General features: G+C 44.1%; 1 long non-coding RNA gene across 1 annotated transcript; it reads left to right on the forward strand.

The window, feature by feature from the left end:
- The first annotated feature begins 11,303 nt into the window (after window positions 1-11,303).
- On the forward strand, window positions 11,304-12,430 carry LOC139080222 (uncharacterized). The gene is made up of 2 exons (XR_011534614.1): window positions 11,304-11,462; window positions 12,225-12,430. It is a non-coding gene; the product is annotated as an uncharacterized lncRNA (long non-coding RNA).
- Window positions 12,431-15,497: the final 3,067 nt, after the last annotated feature.

The raw sequence follows: 15,497 nt of genomic DNA on the forward strand, positions 1-15,497 counted from the left end.
TGAAAACAGAAAAATAAAAGCAAGTATGCCAAGAGAAAGCCGAGTAGAAAGATGGAAAGAGCCCAGCTTTGTGACAGCATCGTACACAGGCTGCACATTTGTCCTGGGGGGGAGAACAGTTCCAAGGAAAAGCAGCCATCCTGGGGGAGCTGACGAATATGCCATTCCAAAAAATCCAGCGTATTATCACATCCTATGATCATCAGCCAGTTTCCAATAATTCCATCCTTACTCTGGTTGTGGGGAAGCTGAAGGTGGATGAAGAAATGATCACTGAGTTTCACCAGTTATTTGTTCTCAAGAATATGAATCACAAATGGATCTGCACTAGTGATATTTTTAGAGCAGCTTTGTGTAATTTTCATTGCACAATTTGTATATTGACTCTTTACTCTGTTAACAGCTTGGTTTGACTTAAAAAAATGTAAAGAGCACACTGGTTTTGGGGTTTTTTTTTGCTTGGGATTAGTCGAATAAAGAAAAATGGATGGTTTCATCAAAAAAAAAAAAAAAAAAAGCCATCACACCAACCTGGAACTGTTACTCCCAGACTTCTCATTAAGCAGAAAAAATATCCTATTTGTTTAAGCCACTGTGTGTCAGGCTTTCTGTTACTTGAATTCAAATTCATTCCTAACAGAGACACCATCTGTATCAGTCACGGTCCCAGTAGAAAACCAGTGACACACTGTAAGTGAGATTTAATGGAGGGATAATTTACAATCGTGGGGACAGGGCTAAAGGGGACCCACAAAGGATGGTGAGGTACTGAGGGACTAGCAGTAGTGGGAAGCTGTCACCCCCGGTTCTGATGGGACAAGAGTTGGGAGTTGTTTCTGGAACCCATTGAGAAGTACAGCAGTGAGAGAGGCTGATGAGAGATGTGGCTAAAGGTAGAGGAATGCAGCCCCTGACAAGCATGGCACCACAGAAGAAGAAATACTCCACCCTCTCTCTCTTTCCATCTTCTGACTTCCAGCCAGGACCTCCCAATAGACAAACCAACTGGAAGTCAGAGGGCAAGAGAACTGGTTGATACAGTCCTTCCAGGATGCTGTTGGGCAAAGAGTGGAGAGCGCCTCAGGTGGAGCAAGTGGCCACTGTGCAGCACATCGTCCAAGGCAGGTCTCTAACTGACTTCCTCGCGGCCGAGGAATGCTACTGGAAACAAAGAGTTTGCTTTGTAACGTGCCAGTGGTGGCCCTGGTGGAACCTTCTTCTCTTGACCACCCACACTGATAACACGAGATATGTTAAGTCACCAGGTATCTCTGAGTTGACTTGGCTGCCAGGAAGTCAGATGTGAAATTTGCATGCAGTTACAATAATTACCCTTAAAGCACATGTTCTGGAAAAACTGTCACCCTATTTTTTATTATATGCCTCTTATTTATTTATCCTCATTTGCATGAGTCTGTCATTTATTTATCAGTTACTGTAGGTTGTCTCAAATGATTTTTGGAAATAAGTGGAATGTGAACAATAAGTTTTAACATATTTACACCAGTTGAGATTAGGTTTGGCAGTGGGTAGCAGATACTCAAAATAACCATGGCTTCCACAGGATAGAGGCTGTTTTTCTCTTAAGTGACTGTCTAGGGGTAGGTAGGGTGGCGCTGCTCCACAAAGTCCTCAGGAGCACAGGTGTGGAGGTGCTTGGCCATCAGCTGCAACTCGGCCCTCTTGTTAATTATCTGCCAAGGATGAGATAATTATCTGCCAGGAGCCAAGTGAAGGGCCCTTCAGCTGAGCAGAAGCCCCAGCCCCAGGCCTCACCCAGGCCTAACCCCCTTAGCTCCAGCTCCGTCATACCTGCTGTAGTGAGGGCCCTCCCTGAGGCCCAGGGACCCTCTGGACACCTGGGGCCCGGGAACATTTTGGGCTTGATCTTCATCCAAACCTTCCACCTTGGGGAGCAGCATGTGATAGTGAAGAAAGGGAGGAGAGAGTTGAGTCAGGCTCTAATCAGCTGCCATGGAAGGAGGAAAATGTGGCTCCTTCAGAGGCAAAGGCCCAGATGGGGCCCCATGAGAAGGCAAGTCTGGCATGTAATTGCTTGGAATGTGACCTCCTCAGAGGCCTGTAGTTGAATTGTGCTAGGGCCAGTCCCCAGGTGTATGAATGCAATGTGCAATGACATAAATAGACAATGAATAATATGATTGGAGTTTTAATTATTATTAATTCATTATCTTGCCTTGGCTTGGTGTCCTGGCTTCCTGGGTCCAGATTCTCCACTCCATGGTGGCTGCTGTCTCCCTGGCCCACTCCAGGAGGGGAAAGTCTAACATCATGGTGCAAACATCCAGAAAGTGTGTGCCCTGTCCCAAGCCTTGCTTCTCCCCAGTGAGGGGCTTTGAGTCAGCTTTAGGACAGGCCTGGATGGGGCTGGGTGTGGTCAAGGGCCACCTCCCATCTTGGGTCAGCCCGAGAGAGCTTCCTGGCTGCCTCTCTACCCTTCTGGAGCTGCCCCGAGGCCAGGCTGAGCCTCCTGGACTCCCCATAGAGTCCTAAGCCCAGTCCCCTATTCCTTCCTGTGCTGGATCTTGAAGCTATGTCCAGAATGATCAGATTGGAGCAGTGGCAGAGAAGGAAGGCCCTATAGGACCAGGGCAGCAACCCCACCCTCAGCCATTGCAGTCAGAGACTCGGAGCTACACAAGGTGACCATACAAATGATTGTCTAAAACTATAGTAATGTTGAGCACTGAAAGGGGGCACTTTTAATAATTATGCTTAGATAGCAGTTATGTATTATACGCGGGACTGTCCAAGGTAAACCTAGACACACACCTTCCTAGTTCTGGATGTGGTACCCATTGGACCTCACTCCCGCTGGCCCTCTGTCATGCTGAGGGGTTGCAGTCTAGGTTAACTTCCACCTTTCTCAGCAGCCAAGGGATGGGCCTTCCTTCTGGTTCTGCTTCTTGGGACCGAATCACCAGGCACACAGTCCTGCCTTCTGGCCTCTGAGGATGGCCCCAAAGCTGATAAACCAGTCCTCCTCACCCCTGCCCCCACCCCAGGCAGCACATGTGCCTCTCTTCGCTTTGTCCCTTGTGCCTTGCTGAGGGGGGTACAAAGAGGATTCTGCGAGGACTGGGGAGCCATCCTTGGGGATCTCAACTCCAGGGAGAGGGACTTACTGGGGGCTATTCTGGAGAGAACTGGCCTAGGTTTGAGTTTGGTGTTTCCTTACCTTAAATGGAAGGTGTTGGGCCTGAAGAAGGAATTCCCAGCTCTAACATCCCATGATTCTATGATGGTTTCATCACTGAGTGGTGAGCACAAAAGTGTTCAATCTTGGTCCTGCATCATCAGGGCGTGTCATATTTAAGATTGTACCAAAATCTACACCCTTCAAAGCAGGCCTGATTTGAAAAAAGCAAGCAGGGCTCAGTGATTAGAAATGACCAGAATTCAAAACTTATCCACACTGAGTTATACTCTTGCTGGCTGCTTGGCTCTCTCTGCTTGCATTTCCTTTACAAGAAGAGTCCACAGGGGCTGGCCCCATGGCAAAGCCATTGCGTTTGTGCCCTCTGCTTCCATGGCCCAAGGTTCATGGGTTAGGATCCTGGGCTTGGACCTGTACACTACTCCTTGGGCCATGCTGTAGGGCCATCCCACATGCAAAGTGGAGGAGGACTGGCACGGATGTTATCTTGGGGACAGTCTGCCTCAGGCAAAAAGGGGAAGATTGGGAACAGATGTTAGCTTGAGGCCAATCTTCCTCACCAAAAAACAAACCAAAACAAAACCAGCCAAAAAAAAAATAAAAAATAAGGGTCCACAGCGGGGTCCTCATGCGCCTCCCTCTGATGCACTTCTTCTAGCCATTTCTTGCAGGCTCCCTACAGCCCATCCTGGCCCTTCTTTGCCAATGGGAAAATGTGCACTCCGGCCATGCCACAATGGTGGTCTCTTCCCCTCTAGCAATTTCCATCAGAATGGAGAGAGGAAAAGTGAGGATTCCAAAAGCATATTCGTCTGGGTCATACAGATGTTGGTTTCCTCCATAATTCTCTGAGTTTTTGCGTCCTCCCCAGCTCTTGCTCTTGCCACATGCTCTTAGGCATGAAATCTGTCTAGTGGCTTGTGGTTTGATATCTACCAAAATCTTGCACCCTTTGATTGAAACCAATGAAATCGTCTCTCTGTCGTCCTCTCTGCTGTGCCTTTATTACGGCACTCCTCACCCTCTCTTGTGCTATATTGTCTGGATTTTAAGCAAAGTGAGGGCAGGGACCTTGTCTTTTTCATCTTTGAATGCTCCACGACCTTGCTAATCGATGTGTGATTTGCATTGCAGAAAGATCTCCCGGTGATTCATTAAGGTTTGAGCAGCGCTGTTCCAGGCACTCAGCATAGCACTCTTTAAATGTTGGCTTGAACCAGGAAGAGGGTATACTGTATGGATGGCTAGAGGCAATGCACTTTTGAAATGACATGTTTTGTGGGTCTGTTTTACTGTCCCCGTTAAACCATAAGCTCTGCAGGGTAGGAGCTATGTGGATTTCACACATTCCTCCCCGGCTCATATTCAGTTGCCAGTGCCCAGGGAGGTTAGGGCCTGGCAGGCTGCCTTGGGAACCTGTCTGGTTCTAGTCACCTTGTCTTCTGCCTCTGATGAGTAGATGCCAGCGTAGGAGGGGAGAGACACAGGTGACATGGAGGGCCAGCAGCCTCCAGTGGTAGGGACCTCAGCACAGGAAGAGTTTTTATGAGAATAATTTATAGTGACGGCAGCTCCTTCTCCTCCCCTTCCTAGCCCTTGTCCATCAGCTACCTTCTCCTCTTTCATTCTTCAGCCCTGCTGGCTGCGTGGTCAAGTCCTCAGGGACACCTGAGCCCTTCATTAGACATTACTCAACAGTGGCTTTCTAGTAAACAGAAAGGGCGGTGATAAGGCATCTGGCACCTGGTTTGGCTACTGCTTACGACAAGCTGCAGTGTTTGGACAATGCCCTTTCAGAGGTCTCAGGCCTTAGGCTCAGCCCAGAGAAGAGTGAGCACCTTCCAGATCTGGCCCTTTAAGGATAGCCGTTTCCCTGAGGCCACAGAAACAAAACTAGGGAGTTGCTCTGGAAAGGAGGTACAAAATAGAATAAGATAGTCAGGAAGGTCCCCCTGAGAAGGTGACATTTGAGTAAAGACACAAAGGTAGTGAGGAAATGAGTCATAAGCCCCGAGAATAGGTGAGGGAAAATTATTCCAGGGATAGGGAACAGCAAGTACAAAGGTCATGAGGTAAGAGCATGTCCAGGTATTAGAGGCCCAGCAAGTGATTTATCTTGTTGAATATTCCACGTGCACTTGGAAAGAATATACTTTCTATAGCTATTGATACAGAGATCAATAAATGTCAATTAGGTTAGGTTGGTTGATAGCATTGTTCGAATCTTCTATATACTTATTGAGTTTTTGTCTACTGTTTCTACCAATTACTGAGAAACGAGTGTTAAAACCTCCAACTATAATTACGGATTTGTTTATTTCTCCTTTTAGTTCTGTCTAGTTCTGCCTAACTTTTGTTTCATGTATTTTGAAGCTCTGTCATTAGATACATACATGTTTAGGATAGTTATTTCTTTTGACGAATTGATCCTTTCATCTTTATAAAATGTTCCTCTTCACCGTTGGCAACACTCCTTGTCCTGAAATCTACTTTTTTTGATATTAATACAGTCACATCAGCTTTCTTATGGTTAGCGTTTGATACATCTTTTTCCATCCTTTTACTTTCATATCCTTTACTTTGTCTTAATATTTAAAGTACATCTCTTGTAAACAAACATAGTTAGGTCTTACTTTTCAAACTAGTTTGACAAGTTCGGCCTTTTCTTTGGCATGTTTAGTCCATTTCATGTAATTCTTGTGTGGTTGCGTTCAAGTCTGCCATTTTGCTATTAGTTTATATGGGTTCTATATGTTCGTTGTTTCTTTGTTCCTCCTTTTATGCTTTCTTCTGGGTTGATTGATTATTTTTTAATATCCCATTTTGTCGCTTCTTTCACCTTTTAGCCACACCTCTGTTTTATTTTTTTTATTTTTATTTTTTTTGCCTGATCCGTGCATCTTGTATTTTTTTTTTTTATTAATGTTATGATAGTTACAACCTTGTGAGATTTCAGTTGTACATTTTTGTTAGTCATGTTGTGGGTACACCACTTCCCCCTTTGTGCTCTCCCCCCACCCCCCCTTTTCCCTGGTAACCACCGATCAGATCTCCTTATCAATATACTAACTTCCACCTATGAGTGGAGTCATATAGAGTTCGTCTTTCTCTGACTGGCTTATTTCGCTTAACATAATACCCTCGAGGTCCATCCACGTTGCTGTGAATGGGCCAATTTTGTCTTTTTTTATGGCTGAGTAGTATTCCATTGTGTATATATACCACATCTTCTTTATCCAATCATCAGTTTCTGAAGCCACACCTCTGTTTTATTTTTAGTGATTGCCCTAGGGATTAAGACATGCATCTTTAACCTGTTACAGTCTGTTTTGAATCTACATTATACTACTTCACAAATAATGTCAGGAACTTATAACGTTGTACTTCTATTTACCCCTTCCCACCTTTGGCTATTTTAATTCTGTATATGTAAAAAAATCCCATAATAGGTGGTGATTATTTATGTTTAAAACAGTCAATTGTCTTTTTAAATAAATTAATAAAGTAATCTTTTATATTTACCCACATATTTGCCATTTTCAATGCTCTTCATTTCTTCTGGTAGATGTAACTTTCCAAATGATATCATTTCTCTTCAGCTTTAAGAACTTCCTTTAGTATTTCTTGAAGTACAGGTCTGCTGGCAATTTCTCTCAGCTACTGTTCACCTGAAAACGTCTTTATTTCTCTTTCATTTTTAGAAACTATTTTTCTTGGCTATAGAATTCTAGATTTTCTGGGTTTTTTTTTTTTTTATATGTCATCTGTTATCTCCTGGCTTGCATTATTTCTAAAGGGAAGTTAGTCATTCTTATCACTCTAATATTCCTTTTTTACTTTAGCGGTTTTAAGATTTTCTTTTTATCTTTGGTTTTTAATAATTTGACTATTATATGCCTAGGTGTGTTTTTCTTTGTATTTATCCTACTTGGGGCTTGATGAACTTTTGGAATCTGTAGGTTGATGCTTTTCATCAAATTTGTGATTTTTTGGCTATTATTTCTCCAGAAAAACTATTGGCGCTATTTATCTTCCTCTCTTTTCTGGGATACCAATTACAGTCATGAACTGCATAACAACATTTTGGTCCAGATGGACCACATATACGACAATGCTCCCATAAGATTAGTACAATATAGCCTAGGTGTGTAGTAGGCTATACCATCTAGGTTTGTATAAGTACACTCTATGATGTTCCCCTAACAACAAAATTGCCTAACGATATATTTCTCAGAATATATCCCCATAGTTAAGTGACAAATGACTATACACCTATTAAACTACTGGATTATTGTTATTATTATTATTATTCCTGGATATTATTATTCCACAGGTCATTGGTACTCTCTTCACTAATTTTTTCTCCGTTTGTTTCAGTTTGGATAATTTTGTCTTCAAGTTCATTGACACTTTCTTCTCTGGTGTCCAATACGCTATTAAGCCAAATCAATGAATTTTTGATATCACATATGTTTTTCAGTTCTAGAATTTCCATTTGGTTCTTTTTTAGAGTTTATATTTCCCTCTGAAATAATTCTTCTAGTTCCCCATTATAGCCATCTTTTCCTGTGAACACTTTAACATATTTATAATAATTGTTTTAAAGCTCTTATCTGTTAACCACAATAACTGGGTCATCTGTGGATCCACTTCCCTTGATTATAGGTCACATGTTTCTGTTTCTTTAATCATCTCATGCTTTTTAAAAAATAGCATTCCAGAAATCTTGTATAAAAGAACAGTAGAGACTAAAAATATATACATTTTTGTTTATTTCACAGAAAGTGCAATCTTTTTCTTCTGTCTGGTGTTTGGGTTAAGAAGCTGATCGTTCACATTCCTCCTAGAGTAGAACTGAGTTGGGGCTGGACTTAAGCTTTATTTAGTTTGAATTCAACTGTGATTACCCCAGCCCCCAACTTAGGCCTCATTTTTATGTTGTCAGTATTTGAACTGGGAGGGGGTGGGCTATAGTTTCAGATATTTTTGACTCATCTTTGGACTCAACTCTGGCAGGTCCCTGGAATTTAAGCACTGTGCAAATGTGCAGGGCTATGCTATTCTGTCTGCTTTCCAGTATCCACTGCCACTTTTGCGGCAAAATTCAAGAGTCAGGTGTGAGGGGTGGTGGTGTGGAGAACTACCCGTCCAAGTCATCTGTTTTCACATTGGGGCTCTTCCAGATTCCAATCTGTCTTGCCAGCTCACACCACAGCTCAGCTGATTTCCTCTCATCCTTACAAAGTCTCTATGACTTGCTCCTCCATCTGCTTGTAGCCAGACTGGGCATACCTCCAGGTATGGAAGCTACTGTGACTTTCTGAACATCTATATAGGGCTTGTTTATTCCTGAAATTCAATTCACCAAGGCTTCCATGTATTCACTGCTCTTTACTAACCCAGTAGAAAAGAACGATTTTATATAGGTTTTTTTTTTGTCAGTATCATGATGGAAAAGGCTTTTCATGTCTTTCTACATTCTAACCAGAAGTGGAACTCTCCTGGATGTTAGAGGAACAGCAAGGAGGTCAATGTGGTTGGAGAAGAATGAATGAGGAGAGGAGGCAGAGATGAAGTCTGACAGGTAACCAGGAGTCAGTTCATGCTCAACCTTGTAGACCACTGAAAAGACTTTGGCTTTTACTTTGAGCAAGATGGGAAGCAACTGGGTGGTTCTGAGCAGAGGAATGACGTAATTTGGTATGGCTTTTAACAGGATAACTCTGGCTGCTGGGATGGGAATAGACCGTAAGGGGCAAGAGAAGCAATAGGGAGGCCAGTTATTACGACAATCCAGGCAAGGCATAACGGTGGCTTGGAGTACTAGTGAGGTGGTGAGACAAGTCAAAATCTGGATACATTTTGAAGGTAGAGCCAACAGGGTTTGCCAACAGCTCAGATGTGAAGTAGGGGAAAAAGAGGAGTTGAGGATGTCTCCAAAGTTTTGGCCTGAGGGACCAGAAGGATGGAGTTCCAGTTGGATGGGGCAGATCGAGGAGGAGCAGACTTTGGGAAGTACCCCTTAGCCATCCAAGTAGAGACGTTGAGTAGGCCCTTGGTCTGCAGTTCAGGGAAGAGATATAGGTTGGGCCTATACTTTTTTTTTTGTACAAGTGAGTGAGTGAATGTGATAAATCCCGTCAGTCTGGTTTAACGTAATAATAGCTAAGTTTTACTGAGTACTTCCTCTGCCAGGCATTGTCCTATGTTCTTATATATGTTAAATCATTCAGTCCACACCAACCCTAAGAGTTAGGTTCTACTATTATCACCCACAAAAGGGAGGTGTATTCGTTTGCCAGGGTTGCCATAACAAAATGTCACATACTGGGTAGCTTAAACAACAGAAATTTATTTTCTCGGAGTTTTGGAGGCTGGAAATCCAAGATCAAGGTGTCAGTCAGGCAGTTTGGGGTCAGGCAGTTTGGTTTCTCCTGCGCTCTCTCTGCTCGACTTGCACACAGCCTTTCTTCTGTATACATGCACCTCCAGCGTCTTCTGTGTGTCCTAATCTCTTTTTATAAGGACAGACTGGATTGGGAATAAGTCAGATTGGATTGGGGTCCACTCATATGACCTCCTTTTAACTTAACTACGTCTTTCCTAACATAGTCACATTCTGACGTACTGGGACTTAGGACTTCAACATGTGGATTTTTGGAGTGGAAACAATTCAGGCCATAATGGGAGGTATAGAGAGATTAGGCAATGTTCACAAGGTCACACTGCTGGTATATGGTGGAAGTAGGACTTGAACTCAGCAGGTCTGAGTCACAGCCTACTTTCTGAACATAGTCTATATAACCTCCTGAGTCATGCTATTCATACCTTGGTATAGTTTATTCTCCACCTGTGATAGCACACTATACATGTGCACAATTCCTTATCTGACCCCTTGGTGCCAGATAATATGGGGCACATATCATGTGTCTTGCTACCACTTCCAGCAGGGTCTGGGCCAGCACTCCATAAGTAAATACTTTACCAATTCAGCAGAAAAATGTAGTCATAATCACCCTAGGTGGGATAGAAATCATGAATAGCTTCATATCATTTTAATAGGCTTTGATGCCAAATGTGTTACACACATGGTTTTTCTTCTTTTTAGATTTTGGAGCTTTGGGATCTCAGAATTTCGGATAAGGGATTGTGGACATGTACCTGTAATTCTCGTTGTGGCTGTAACTGTCCACCTTATTGAGTTTTATACTCCACTTTCTGATTCTACACAATCACTCATGAAACACACTGCACTAAAGCAGTTTATCCTGTGATGGCCAACTGAATATGTGCCGTGTGAAGCCCCCTGTGGGAGAGGGGAATGGAGGCAAGTAAAAGGGGGAGGTTTGGGTCCATGGCTTTGGTCACAGGAGGAAAAACCCCTTGGTCCTTGGGTGGAGGTTGTAGCTGAATGTTACCCCAGAGAAGCTGGAGCACCTCCTATAGAGGAGGCCACAGCTCCTTTCTCCAAGGTTTTCTTTTAGCAACAGCTGCATCTTTTTTTTTTTTTTTGAGGAAGACTAGCCCTGAGCTAACATCTGTGCCCATCTTCCTCTACTTTATAGGTGGGACGCCTACCACAGCATGGCTTGCAAAGCAGTGCCATGTCCACACCTGGGATCTGAACCGGCGAATCCTGGGCTGCCAAAGCAGAAAGTGCGCACTTAACCGCCGTGCCACTGGGTTGGCCCCACAGCTGCATCTTAACAGGGCCTTCTGGTTACTCCAGAAGAGGGATTCCAATTGTGGATCAGGGCAGGCGGTAGGAACCCAGAGGTTTGGGGATCCTTCTCACACTATTCCATATTGGTGGCTGCATCTTGGCCTAAGTGTGGACAATCCTGTGAAGAGAGAAGGCAACTGTAGCAATGCCATGTGAGTGGCTCTGGTCATGCAGAATCTAGAGACCTCGCCCATGGTTGGGCTCTGCCCTCAGGAAACCAAGTAACTCAAAGGCTTAAGGGCACAGAGCTCCTTGACAGTGCAATTTGGGGCCAGAGGTCAGGGCAGTCCAGACTTCCCTCTAACCGGGCAAGGCTCAGGCCCAGCTGTGGATGCTGCCATACTTGCTGTCCCCTCCTACTTCCTCCAGGCACTGCCTGGCTTCTGGGGCAGAGTTCTGAGTGACAGCTCATTAGCTGCAGAGAGCCCGTGGAAATCTAAACTTTAGGACAATCTGTCTGGCCTTGTTTGGGAGCCAGGCTGGTCAGCAATGGCCAGAGAACAAAGGGCTCTGCAGCTCTGGGAAGAAAACAGCATGAAGCTTTAATGGTGCACTGTAAAGGTGGGTGTAATGACCTGGGGCCAAATTCCCCTACACTCCCAGGTCTGCTCCTCTGCCAGCCTTCCTAGAGATTTCCTTCGATGGCTCCATGCTGCTGGCATGCGCTCACATGTCTGCCCCACTGTAGCTGCTGTGCAGATTCTCTTCGGGGGGTGGGCACTCTCTAAGGGTCATGTGCCCGGCAGGCCCACCCTTCCCGGACTGAAGAGCTCTCTGCTGCCTGAGGATTCTTTGGGGCTCAGGCTCACCTTAACTCACTGCTTACGTGAGCCATGGATCTGGAGGGAGAAGAAGGGAGGGCAGCTGGGCCTGGATCTGGAAGGGGAAAAAGGCCGAAGTTGAGAGGGCGGAGAGATCAAGGGAGGACACTAGGTCTCTGTGGCACTGGATTTCTCGCCCTCACCTCAGGGAGGCCCCAGACACTGGCTGCTCCTGGGCTGCAGCAGTGTCCTGCCCTGCCGTCATGCCACCTGCTTCCCACAGGCCGGCTTATCACATTCGCTTGATTGAAATCACCACTGGCTACCCTAATTAATTCATTGTGCATGTTTGCTTCTAAGTATATGCAAATATATGCAAATAAGCACACCATCTGTGGCTATCCCAAGAGTCCTGGTGTTATTTTTGCTCAGATTCCCAGGTTGGGAATGTGGGATTCATGTGGGCATTCCAGAGGGCTGGGGGCATTTAAAAGATGGGACCATTTCCTTTTTAAAGAAAACAGCCCACTTTCCCTCTACTCCCTTTTCTTTTTTCTTTTAGAAATTCAGCCCTAGACTCTGCAAGAGAATGGAGAAATGTGAACCCAAACCCAAAAATGAAAGCCCGGAAGAAAGCCCCAAGCCCTCATGGGAATGGGTACAACCTGTGAGGCGCTGTCTCTCCTGTGAAGAAACAGGGTCACAAGATTGTCATATTATTTTTTACACTAATAATTTTAGAATTAAAATCAACTTTATGTTCTGCTATTTGCGTTTCTAAGTTGTGTACTGGAAATGTAGATTGTAAGTGAAAATGGATTCAACCACAAGTTTGCCACAGCCCTGGCTGGGGAATTATCAGAGAAATAGTTAACATGTAAATCCTACCCTGTTCTTAATTAGCAATAGCTCTGAAAGTCACAGACACCGAGTCTCAGGGACACTGGTGCTTCTGGGGGGTCACAGAGGAGATTCGGGCAGCTGACCGATCGTACCCCTGCCACTCCTTCCCTTTCCTGGGAAAGGGAAGGGAAACTAACATTTCCTGAGCATCTATGTGGCTGGCACCATTTTAAGAACTCGCACATTTGTTGTCTCATTTAATCCCCATTTTTTATAAACAGATGAAGAAACCGGGACTCAAAGAAGTTCAGTAACCTGTGAGAGGTACAGCAGGATTTCTCTCTGTGTCCGAGGATTCCAAACCTGGCCCTTCTTTCACTACCAGCTACTTCCCTAAATCAGCCTGTAGCAGAGGAAGCTTCTGCTTTACAGGCAAGCTCAACCCAGGAGTCTGGTGGCTATTCTCCCTAACTTCAGGCAAGGCTAGGAGCCACAATCCATTGTTTCCAGAGGCCCCATTTTGCATAACCACATATCCAGGATGGCACACGGGCTCTAGGGGACCCTGGCTTCCATTTTACTTCCATAGTCTGCTAAGCTGCACACCAAGTTCTCTTTCTGTCTGAGAAATCACCCTAGACTTTGAAAGCACCAAAGATAGGCCAAGTCAGGCAGGGTGTGGCCGCTGTGTGTGCTGGGTAAAGGCTGCATCTTGAGACAATCTGGATCAGGCTCCTGGGGTGCAGGATGGGGGCTGATAGAGGATCTTCCTTGTTTCATGAATAAGTAAAGGATTTGGGTGACACCAGACGCTCTTTGTTCAACGCAGACGCCTCCTTGTCCTCCAGAGGGAATTTAACACTGAGTGATTAAAAATGAACATCAGGCTCAAGCTTTCAGCGTCTGTTTCCTGGGATGGTGGTCCATCTGAGCGGAGGGGCAAGATGCATCGTTCCACGCCCTCCAGCTCCACCTCAGGTTAGCGAAGAGGCTCTGTTTCCCACTGTGTCCCTCTGTAGGGCAGATTTGGGAGGAGGAGGCGTAGGATGGAAATTAGGTCTTTTAGGCCCTCCTCCATAACCTGCATTAGTAAATTTATTAATTTTAAAGTCTGAATCTTCTTTTCTTCTTGTTAATGCAAAGCTCTCCCTAGAGGTATAGTCCTCAACCCCAGATGTTCATTTGAATAACCTGGGGAGCTTTACAAAATTCTAAGTCTCGGATCCACAGAGATTCTACTTGGTCTTGGGGAGACCACGGGCATCAGCAGTTTTTTAAGCTCCCCAGGTAGTTCTAATGTGCAGCCAATGCTGAGAACTGCTTCATCCATACCACTCGGAGGAATTCTTAAAACACAGACCGCTGGGCCCCACCCTGGGAGTTTCTGAGTCAGTAGGTCTGGCAGGGAGAAGAAGAATTTGCACTTCTAACAGTTCCAGGTGATGCTGACACTGCTGGACCAGGGACTACACTTTGAAAACTGCTGTTCTAGAGAGACTCTTAATGGTGAAGGCAACTGTTAATAATAACTCCTACTATTTATAGAGAACTTACGATATGTTGAGCACCTTGGTGTCTAGCATTTTACATTCCTATAGTAATCATATTCTGTATAATATGATTTCTTAGGTAAATTATATGCTGTTTTTAACATGTTACAGTTATTTTGTATGTGTTAGGTTTGACTCCCCAGCTAGAATATGTACCTTCTGAAAACAGGGCCAATTGTTTTTTCATTCTTTTTCTGGACTTTCTCTCCCTCTCCTGTAGTTGTCATACAGTGCTGAACACATAGCAATAGCTATGATTTGTTGAGCATCTCCTATATACCAAGGCACTCTACTAGGTGATTTGTATAGTTTCTTACAGTTTCTGTTCCCCAACAACCACAAGAAGAGGGTACTATAATCATCTCCATCTGAAAGGAGATGTAACTAAGTTCAGAGAGCTTAATTTACTATTCCCAAATCATCAGTAGGTGCCAATGCTGGAGTTCAAATTCCCATTTGTCTGACCCCAAAACCTTGTTCTTACCCTGTTACACTGGCTTCTTAACTGAGTCACAGCATTATCTCTGACCACCTTATTAAATCCCCAAGGAGTCCTGGCTCCTTTCTCAATGGCCTCTGGGCCTGACTGGAGTGGAGAAGGGGTAGCGGGTCTTGATGACTTTGGGGATGCTGGCTAGAATGGGGGGAGTGGACTAACCAAGGCCTCTTGGGCCCCACAGCTTTTATATCCTCAAACCACTATACCTGGCGCATAGTTGAAGCACAGTATTTATTTAATAGACTAGCACTATCTGTACCTTATATTATAGCACTTGATTGTATACTGTTTTGCGTTAATGTCCTCTTTTTCTTCTTCTGTGTAAAGTGTACCTCCTCAAAAGACTAAGAAAACAAAAGATTACCAAACCTAATCCAGCAATACATAGAAAGGATTATACGTGAAGCGGAATTTGTCCCAAGATTGCAAGGTTGGTTTAACATATATAATCAATCAATATAATACACAGTATCAAAAATAAAGGACAAAATCACATGATGATCTCAATAGACACAGAAAAGGCATTTGACAAAATCTAACACCCTTCCATGATAAAAACACTCAATAAACTAGAAATAGAATGAAACTTCCTCAGCCTGATAAAGGGCATCCTCAAAAACCCCATAGCTAACATCATACTTAACAGTGAAAGACTGAAAGCTTTTGCCCCAAGATGAGGAATAAGACAAGGATGTTCACTATTGTCACTTTTATGCAACATTGTACTGGAGGTTCTATCCAGGGCAGTTAGGCAAGAACAAGAAATAAAAGGCATACAGATTGGAAGTAAGAAATAAGACTTTCCTCTATTCACAGATGACCTGATCTTGGATATAGAAAAGCCTAAGGAATTCTCAAAAAAGAAAAAAAAAAAACTATTGGACTAATAAATGAATTCATCAAGATTATAGAATATGAGATCAATTTACAAAAGTTAATTGTA

Source organism: Equus przewalskii, chromosome 1 (genome assembly GCF_037783145.1).
Source record: "Equus przewalskii isolate Varuska chromosome 1, EquPr2, whole genome shotgun sequence".
Classification (NCBI taxonomy): Eukaryota; Metazoa; Chordata; class Mammalia; order Perissodactyla; family Equidae; genus Equus; species Equus przewalskii.